A 10635-nucleotide genomic window follows, 5' to 3' on the forward strand; every position below is an offset into this window, starting at 1 on the left:
GACAAGGGTCCTCATACTCTACTCTGTCTGCGCCTGTGCAGCATCAACAGTCACTCTACCTGCCCTGTGTGTGTGTGTGTGTGTGTGTGTGTGTGTGTGTTTCCTATTTCTTCATTCTATAAGATACAGGTCACTACCCATACCCCTGACAGACAGATGGAAATTCTCCTGGACTGTGCTGTAGCCAAGGGCGGGCGGGGTACATGTGTACGCTCTAGGGTTAGCTCCTAGAATCCAGAAGAAGTGGGCTTGTTTATGCTTTCCCTTCCTTATTTTGTTTCTCAACATTTTTGTCTTGTTTTGTTTGAGTCATACCATGTAGCCCAAGGTGACCTCAAATCCGCCATCCTCCTGCTTCCATCTCTTAAGAGCTGGGATTACACACATGGGCTCCCACTCTTAGCTATCATACAGTTTTCCTTTCTGCAGTACTAGGGGCATGATGGCTAGTCTTGGCTGTCAACCTGACTACATCTGGGATGAACTACAATCCAGAAATGTGAGATTTGTTTTATATTTATTTATTTATTTATTTATTTATTTATTTGCTTGGGTTTAAGTGGGTGAATCCACCTTTGAGGAAGGAAGATACACACCTTTAATCTGGTTCTTGAGGTGGAAAGAACACTTTTAACCTGGGGCACCCCTTCTGCTGGAAGTCTATATAAGGATATAGAAGGAAGAAGTTTTTGCTTTTGTATGCTTGCTCTCACCTTGCTAGCAAGGCCATTCCTTCACTGGCATTAGAGCATGCTTCATTGGGGTTCTAGACCAGCTGAGATACCCAGCCTTGTGGACTGAGCAACTTCTGGATTCTTGGACTTTCTGCTCAAAAGCCAGACATTTCTGGATTACCTGGATCATAGCCTTTAAGTCATTCTAATAAACACACACACACACACACACACAGAGAGAGAGAGAGAGAGAGAGAGAGAGAGAGAGAGAGAGAGAGAGAGAGAGAGTAATTATATATACACATATATTCCACATATAATTACTGTAGTGCAATTGCTATGATATGCTTACAGCATCCATGTCCCAGCATTGCACTACACTGCCAGCACCGTATGTAGATATGCACTCCCCACTAGAACTTAAGATCCTTGGATACTGGACTTAATGTAAATGTAGCTGGTGGGTGAATTGGTCAACGGTTGGTGAGACCATCTAATTTTGTGCTTTGGAAGTTCCGAAATATTTTTTGGAACAATGAGCACCTTTATTACATGAGCTATGAATGGTTTATTTTCCTTTCCGGCCTTTGATCTTTCTCCGATAGAACTCCAGCTCCCTGGCCTGTAGCACACAGCCGTCTGCTTGGCCACACTGGCCTGGTCTTGAAGAAGCAATACAGGCAAGAAGCTTGCCCTGTGGGAACTGCTCCTCCAGAAGACTGTTGTTGATCTTGGCGTTCTTTCTTCTCTCGTGGTGTTTCTTCTGATTTTTCTTTGATAATTTTTTTTGTTGTTGTTTAAAATCTCTTCCTTCTCAGGAGTCAGCTTGGCCTCCTTCTTACGGCCCAGGGGCAGTGCATGATGGAGCTCTTCCACTGTTGGTATGGTGTGCTGTCAATAAGCACTGATGCAGTTCTTCACCAGGGTCTTGATGAGGACAAGCAAGTTATTGGATACATTGTAGCAACATCAATGATCCTTGTTTTGCGAGTACAATATTCAGAGCCCCTGAAAAAGTTCCCCACATCCAATCTCACATCATGGTCCTTACTGCCTCCTCCAACCTGGACCTTGTGTATACAACAAGGGTCAGTCTTAGTGTTTGCCGCTGGCTGTCCCAGTTTATACTTCTGCTTCGTGTAGTAGAGCTTTTTCTTAGCCCCGGTCTTGTAGCACTCATCTTTTGACACTGGCTGAAAAGAGGTTCCAAAATATTTTAAGATTAATCTTCTTGTGTAAAAATTTCTAAGATATGCCTCATCTGCCTTATAAAAAGTATTAAGACTATGCAAGCCCACTAAGTGTCTATTGTTTGCATGCATGCTAGAACACTGAGCTATATATACCCTAGCCCTTTTCCCTTTTCATTATTATTCCTTGGAGTATTTAATTTTTCCTTCTTATTTTTTCTGTGCCCTTCTTTGCTTTCAAGAAGCCACTTGTCACCCCATGTTGTTGGTCTGCCACTAAAGGAGCAGATATTTCTCTAACATCATTTGATCTGGTTCAAGTGTGCAAGTCACATGATGACATTGAAAATAGGAGCACACGGATTCTCAATGAGGTCATGGAGTTTGTGTGAGGCTCTGGGCTCCTGAGCTGATAATGGTCACATTCTCTAGGATGCTGCACTTTCTGACAAGTTATCTATCCTGTATTCTTCCTATACTGCATGATTTTGTTGTGGACAGGGCTCAGAGAAGAATGTTATTTCTTTGTATAAAATATTTACTATTGTTTCAAAGCTGAAATCCACAAAAATTGGGGCTAGGGGACTAGCTTGGTGGTAGATTTCTTGGCTGGCACGAACAAGGCTCTTGGCTTAGTGCCAGCACCATAATGTAAATATCTGAAGTATATATTAATAGGTATATTGTAAATTTAATTTAATATATTATAATTACGTGTGTATATATTTAACTTACATGTAATTAGGAATTACAGGTAAGGCCCAGACATCCAGATGGCTCAGCTGGTAAAGGTGTTTGCTTCTGTGACAGATGATCCGAGGCCTACATGATGGAAGGAAAGACTCCTGAAAGCTGCTTCTGACCTCTACACCTCTACCAGGGCATGCACATACCCAGACACATAGACTCATAGGAAAATAAGTTAGTAAGTAACCCCTCATCAAGGGAATTTTTCTTTGCCACAGATAAAGACCATTACAGAAAATCACAACTGATTAAAATTCTGAGGACAAGAGGTCATGTGGTACCTGCAGGTAGCCATGAAATGCTGAGAATGAGGGAACTCGTCTTCCCCAGGAAAATGGCCCCTAAATGTCACTGCCAATTGTTCTGCCCTGAGGTCTTATAAATACGAGTAGCATTCTATGGACTGCGACGGTTCTATTTATATATTTGTGTGTGTGTGTGTGTGTGTGTGTGTGTGTGAGAGAGAGAGAGAGAGAGAGAGAGAGAGAGAGAGAGAGAGAGAGAGAGAGAGAGAGCGAGAGAGAGAGAGAGAGAGAGAGAGAGAGCAGTGAGGAGCTCTTTTCCTGCAACGCCTTAACCCAGTTTTTTTTTCAGTTTATATTTCACGTCTATGTTAAGGAACTTAATCAGATGAGATAGATATTATTTACAAGCACATTTTACAGTGACAACTGGAGTGTAAGTTGAAGTCTGCACTATTGGATATATGAGGCAACTGAACACCTGAAATGTGTCCAAATTGAGATCTCAGTGTAAAACACACAATAAAGACAGGGCAAAGAAGATAACTACCTCATTAATATTGGCCTACATTAATTACATAATACAATGTTTTGATATATTGAGTTAAGTGAGATGTGGTCACCTGTTTACTTCCTTTGCTTTTTCCACTGCTTGAGAATAGCAACCTGGTCCCAGCAAGTACTGTACCACTGACCTGTACCTTTACCTGTCAGCTATTGGTTTTAGTGTTCTCTAACCTGTCTACCAGAGAATTTTAAATCCCTTATGTGTGGGGAGCCAAGGGAGTCCTGAGTGTATGTGTTTTGCTGTTCCTCTGATCCAAGTGGAAAAGTGAGCAATGCATGTGTCTTAGTCAGGGTTTCTATCGCAGCAATGAAACACCATGACCAAAAAGCAAGTTGGGGAGGAAAGGGTTTATTTGACTTACACTTCCACATTGCTGTTGAACTCAAGCAGGGCAGGAACCTGGAGGCAGGAGCTGACGCAGAGGCCATGGGGGAATGCTGCTTACTGGCTTGTTTCACATGGCTTGCTCAGCCTGCTTTATCTCTCTCTGTTCTCGACTCACTTTGTAGACCAGGCTGGCCCCGAACTCACAGCAATCTGCCTGCCTCGGCCTCGGAGTGTTGGGATTAGAAGTGTGTGCCACCACGCCCGGCACAGCTTGCTCTCTTATAGAACCCTGGACTACAAGTCCCCCATCCACAACGGGCTGGGCTTTCTTTGACTGATCACTAATTAAGAAAATGCTTGAGGAATGGTTCTCATGAACACACTTTCTTGACTGAGGCTCCTTCTTCTTTCGTGACTGTTTAAAAACTCAACAATTACAGCTTCTCCTCCCGGATGTTTCTAGCCTGAGAAGTGTACCTTTCAGAGACCTACAATCAAAGTCTAATTCCTCCATCTGTGCTGTACCTAAGACATGTTCTGGAGCTCTGGATTGTTTCTTGACTGTGGCTCCATCTGACCATGCATAGCCCACCCACTGAACCACGGTTTTCTTCTTTCCCTTGCTGGCTCAAGTCAGGTTTCCAGGACCCAAGCTGTGCTGGCCAAACAGCTATGACCCACCTTATGCTTATGGGATGGAGGAGTTTGTTTATGTAAGTTGCCTCAGGTTACCTTACTAGTGTCAGAGGAAGGATTAGAAGCAAGCAGTCACAGGATGTCTATATTACGAATTAATGCTAACTAGTAATTAAGAGATTTTAATAATGCAACCAGCCAAAGTACAATCAATCAACAGATCCATAATTTGTCTTGCAGTGTACACTGGGATGCCTAGTAGAGCAGACGTGTGGTAATTTCTGTAACACAGCCAAACTTAACACATCGTATTACTTGGAAACTGTTAATTTCAAAGTTGAGGGTTAAAAGGGAGTAAATTTAGTGTATCCCTATTATCAATATCTGTGATGCTTCATAGAGAAGAATATACTGTTGTGCCAGTAAGATGGCCCCATGTGTGCAGATGCTTGCCATCAAGGCTGATCATCTGGACTCCATTCCTAGGACCCACACAGCAGAAGGAAAGAACCAATTCCCAATAAAATATCCCTCTGACCACCAGATGTGCCCTTCCCTCATCCAATAAATAAGCATTAAACATCTTTTAATTAATTATATTACATTTTAAATTAAAATGTAATTAATTATATCACTTCTCCCTTTGCGTTTCCTCACTTCATATCCCCTGCTGCTCTCAAATTGGGAACTTTATTATTATTTTTAATTTGGACTTACGACTTTCAATTACAAAAAACTGAAAAAAAGCACACAATATACTCTGATTATGCTTCTCCCTCCCCTAGCTCCTCCCAAATCCTTCCCACTTTGCTGCCCACTTTTAACTCCACACCCTTTTTTCTCTCTCTCTCTTTTTAGTTCTCTAGGGGTAGGAAGACTCTATGATACGTTTCACCTTTCCTGCTAGCTTGTTTATTGTTTTTGCCATTGTTCAGGCCTTGTTCGTGCAGCATTTTCTAGGAGAGGCTGTCCCACAGCAGACTTCCTGGTATTCTGGCCCTTACAGTCTTTCTGCCTGTTCTTCCTCAATGTTCCCGGAGCCACAGACATAGATGGACAATCCACCCTCCCCCACCCCCACCCCTGCCACCAAAAATCCACTGATCTTTTCATTTTGTTCAGCTGTGGTTTTGGTTTGGTTTGGTTTTATCTGTCTCCACTTGCTGTAGAGAAGCTTCTTTGATAAACAGCTATGGTTACACTCATCTAGAGGTCTAAGGATAAGATTTAGAACGTGGTGAAGGAATTGTGTTGGTTTAGCCAAATGGTAGACTCTCTTCCTAAAATCCATGACTCACTAGCCCCAGTACCTGGCTAAGCATCAGGCATGATTCCCCTCCTGTTGACTGGGCTTTGAACACACCATAATCTTTTGGCAGTACTCGCATCTTCATTGAAACAAATAGGGCTAGGGACACAGCTAGCCTGTCTAGCATGCACGTGGCTGTAGCCCCTGGATGTGTTCGCCACAGCGTGAAAGCAGGTACGGGTGGCGCATGCCTTGTAACAGTGGGAAGTGGAGGCAGGCGGATCCAGAGGCCAAGGCCAGCATCACAACAAAGCAAGTTCAAAGCCTGCCTGGGCTATATGATACCTTGTCTCAAAACAGTAGCAAAAATTGGCTTTGTGAGGAATTTAATTTTGGGTCCATGAGCAGGAAGTGAGGGGATAGGAAAAGTCCTTGCTGTCATAGAGCTGATACTCCAGTCACAGGTTTGGTAGAGGAGACAGACATCAAAGAGGCCAATCATAGTGAATTAAGAGATTACATGAGGGAAATGAGCAGAGTCTGAGAGGGCAGAGAAGACAAGATGATGATGGAGGCGAAGAGTGCTATTTCTAATAGTAGGATCTGAGGCGGCTTCTCAGCTATGCTGACATTTGTACGGGGAAAGAAATGAGGCAATGGAGCCAGACGGGAAGTTATTTCGGGGACGGGCATTCCAGGCAAAGGCAAGCAGGTGCAAAGGACCTAAGGCAAGAGCAGAAAGCTAATGTGCTTAGCGTGGAGGGAGCAAGGGCAGGAAATGAAGTCAGAGGGAAGTGGGCCAGGGGTGCTCACCCAGGCCCTGATAGCACCGCAGGGACTCTGGGTTTCATTTTGACTGAGGGTGACTGTCAATTTTCGAAGCAAGGAGTGATTAAATTCTGAGTCACCCTGCCAGTTTAATGGAGAACAGGCTGTAAGTTGCAAGAAGAGACCAGGTAAGATGCTGCGGAAATGGCCCAGCTGAATACGAATGCCTGTTGAGTCTGATAGCATCAGTGCGGGGAAATGACAAAAGTCCTTTGTGTTCGTGTATGACACTGAGGCTGACAAAAACCAGAGGATGAATTAGAAATGTGACAAAGGGAAAACCAGCAGTCATGGTGGCCTGAGTGCCGTGGTTTTGTCCCATATCAGGGGCTGGTTCACTCATTCTTGATTTATCCAGTATCTGCATATTGGCAGAAAATACATTTTTTAAAAAAAAAAAAAAATTGTTTTTATGCCAGGCAGTGGTGTTATACACTTTTAATCCCAGTCCTCTGGAGGAAGACGTAGGCAGGTCTCTGAGTTTGAGGCTAGCTTTGTTTACAAACCAAGTTCCAGGGCAGCCAAGGCTAAACAGACAAGCCCTGTCTCAGAAAACAAAACAAAACAAAACAAAAATCCCGAGTGCTGGCATTAAAGACGTATGCCACCACACCCGACTGTTTGTTGTTTTTCGAGACAGGGTTTCTGTATAGCCAGGGCTGTCCTGGAAGTCACCCTGTAGACCAGGCTGGCCTGGAACTCATAGAGCTCCACCTGCCTCCCAAGTGCTGGGATTAAAGGTGTGCGCCACCACTGCCTGGCCCTACTACTTGTTCTTAAAGCTTGTTCTTAACTTAAAAAAAAAATAATAATAATTTATTTGAATTGGTGTTTTTCCTGTATGTATGTCTGTGTGAAGGTGTTGAATCTCTTGGAGCTGGAGTGATAAACAGTTATGAGCCGCCATGTGGGTGCTGGGAATTGAACCTGCGTCCCCTTCTAAGAGCAGCTAGTACTCTTAACTGCTGAGCCATCCCTCCAGCTCCAAAGCTTGTTCTTATACAAAGTGATCCCTCTTGCTTTGGGAATTGGTTTGATTTTGCTTGAGGCAGAGTCTTACTATGTGCCTCATGATCGTCCTGTCTTAACCAGTGAGAAGACTACCAACATATGCCAGCCAGACTATTAAATGTAAGGTTTTCTTAAAGTTGTATTTATTACTTTTGTGGGTTTAGTGGGCAATTTGGGGTGTTGGCCCTCTCCTTCTGCCTTCAGTCTGGGACCTGGGATTGACTTCAGGTCAGCAGGTTTTCTTGGCAACAAAAACCTGTCATAGTGGCCATCTTGCTGGCCCTAGCCGTGATTGTAGGAAAAAGGACTGAACCAAGTTTCATTATGTATCTCAGCTACTTAGGCATCTGAGGCAGGAGGATCATTTGCATCCAGGAGTTCAAGACTGACCTGGATAACATTCCGAGATCTTGTCTCTAAAACTGAAACTAAATAAATGAACTTGATTTCACCTGAACTTGCCATTTGCTTGCTTGCTTCCTTCCTTCCTTCCTTCTTCATTTGTTCCTTTCCTTTTCTTTTTCTTCTGGCTGTCCAGGAACTGGCTCTGTAGACCAGGCTGGCCTCAACTTCAGGGATCCACCTGCTTCTGCCTCCTGAGTGCTGGGGCTAAGGGTGCGAGGTACAACCTCTTGGCTTGTCATTTTTCTTTTTAAAATCAACAATAGGAAAAAAAATACCTCTCCATCTTAAAAATAAATCTGTAACACTATCTTTTGACTAAAGTTTCTTAATTTGATGCTTTTCTCAGAGGGATTGGGGAAGATTTACCTATTCTGGGAAGTGACTCACCTAGAGAGAGCTTGACTTTGGAAACAATGCAAAGTGGAACAAAGAAGGTTGTAGAGGGATGGGGAAAGGCGACATGAAGAACCGGTCGCTCCTTCTGCTGGGTCCTCAGCAGCTGTGGCTTCTCATTTTCCATTTGGCCTCCAGCCCAACACCAAGTGCCTCTTCTTTCTGGCCCCTGCCTCCTGCCCTGGACACAGACATTCAGGCCTATGCTCTTCTGTCAAGCCTGTGACAGAAGCCCCAGGCCACACCTGCTAGACACAGTAAATCCTGAGGATGCCAGTAGCCAACAGTGCCTCAGGGGGATTCCTCATGTTTGGTCAACATTTTTGCCTGAATGAAAGATCAAAAGCGTTGGTCACCACAAGAATACACACTGTGGATATTTTATGTTTAATATCTCAGAGAGCAATGAAACTCCAAAATATACTTGGTAATTACATCATGTTTTGAAAATACATTAGCATCCGTGCTGGCCTCTCCTGTCAGCTGAATCTGAAATCAACCCTAAGATTTGCTTTGGTCACTCACTGCTTGTATTTCTGTGCTACAAGTTCCTTAGGCAGAAGAGGCTAGCATTGTCTGACTGTAATGTAAATGTGAAATGACATCATGTATCGAAAAATTATATAAGACTGAACAGGTTTTTTTTTTTTTTAAGTATTTTCTTATTAGTCCTCAAATGATAGCTTCTGTGTGTCTGTGGCTAATGGATTAAATGAATAAATTCAAAATACACATGAATCCAGCTCTTTGCCACCACAGGCATCTGAGAAGCTTTGCAAGGGAGAGAAAAAGCTTGATGGTCTTTCTTACTTCTTCCTTCCTTCCTTTCTTTTCTTTTCTTACTTTTTTCTTTCTCTTTCTCTTTTAGTTTTTTGAGACAGGGTTTTTCTGTGTAGCCCTGGTTGTCCTGGAACTCCCTCTGCAGACTAGGCTGGCCTCGAACTCAGAAATCTGTTCTGCCCCTCTAGTGCTGGGATTAAAAGCATTCACCACCACCACCACACCCTCCTACCTGCCTGGTGTGACTCTGGGCTGCCGTTCACTTGAGCACATTCCAGGTTATAGAATCTCAGTTAGTGTATGTCCACAGAGAACAATGAGAAGAGCCTTCATACCCAGACCTTAGAGTTTGGCAGAATGTGCACAAGGCCAACATGATTGAACTAATGACAAAAGGGATCTTGAACTCAAAACTTGAAATTTAAAATTCCCCAAATCATAAAGGTTTGGGCCACTCACATCATGCCAAAGGTAGAAATTCCACACCTGACCTGATATACTAGATCACAATCAAAACATAAAGTCATTGAGTCTCCACTGTAGCTCAGTAATAGAATGCTGGCTTAGCATTCAAAAGTCCTAGGCTGTATTCCAGTATCACACACACACACACACACACACACACGGGAGCACACAAGGAGCACACAAATACGCACCTAACAAGTTCATCACTAAGCTGTTATTACTGATATGCATGTTAGGGTTGAGGTATGACTCAATGATACAGTTCTTACTAAGTGTTTTTTAATCCTTGGATTCAACTCCAGAATCAATAGATAGATAGATGGATAGATAGATAGATAGATAGATAGATAGATGGATAGATAGATAATACAACAAAATTCCTTACAGCAGTGGTTCTCAACCTTCCTAATGCTTCAACCCTTTAATACAGTTCCTTATGTTGTGGTGACCCCCAGCCATAAAATTATTTTAATTGCTACTTCATAACTGTAATTTTGCTACAGTTATGAATCATAATGTAAATATCTGTGTTCCAATGGTCTTAGGTGACCCCTGTAAAAGGGTCATGATCCAAAGTAGTTGAGACCCACAGGTTGAGAAACATTGGCATATAGGAACAAGAAAATTAATTTTGTATCAAGACTGAATCCCACCTCTATGATATCTCATATGTATATGACGTATATGTATATGTAAACATTTTTAAGACTCTGAAAAATCTGGGGGTGGTGAGATGGCTCAGTAAGAAAAGCACTTGCTTACAAGCCTGAAGATCTGAGTTCAATTCTCAGAACCCACACAAAGGGGAAGAAGAGAATCAACCCTACAGAGTTATCCTCTGACCTCCATGATCATGCTATGGCACAGGCTCCATCACACTGTTATGCACACACAATCAAAATTTTGTAAATAAGTAAAAAATCCAAATTTTAAAACAGTTCTGACCCCAAGTATCTTGGATTAAGGATGGTCAACCTGTATAGGACATGGACCATCAGCTGCAGATCTGGTTCAGACAGAAAGCTTAGACAGGAAAGATGTAAGACACAGCTGCCTGGCATCATCCTAGCAGGAATACAGATGTTGTAGCCTCACACACAGCATTGGATGGTGGGAAGCA

This window comes from Acomys minous (assembly GCF_964271855.1).
Source record: "Acomys minous genome assembly, chromosome: 14".
NCBI classification, from domain to species: domain Eukaryota; kingdom Metazoa; phylum Chordata; class Mammalia; order Rodentia; family Muridae; genus Acomys; species Acomys minous.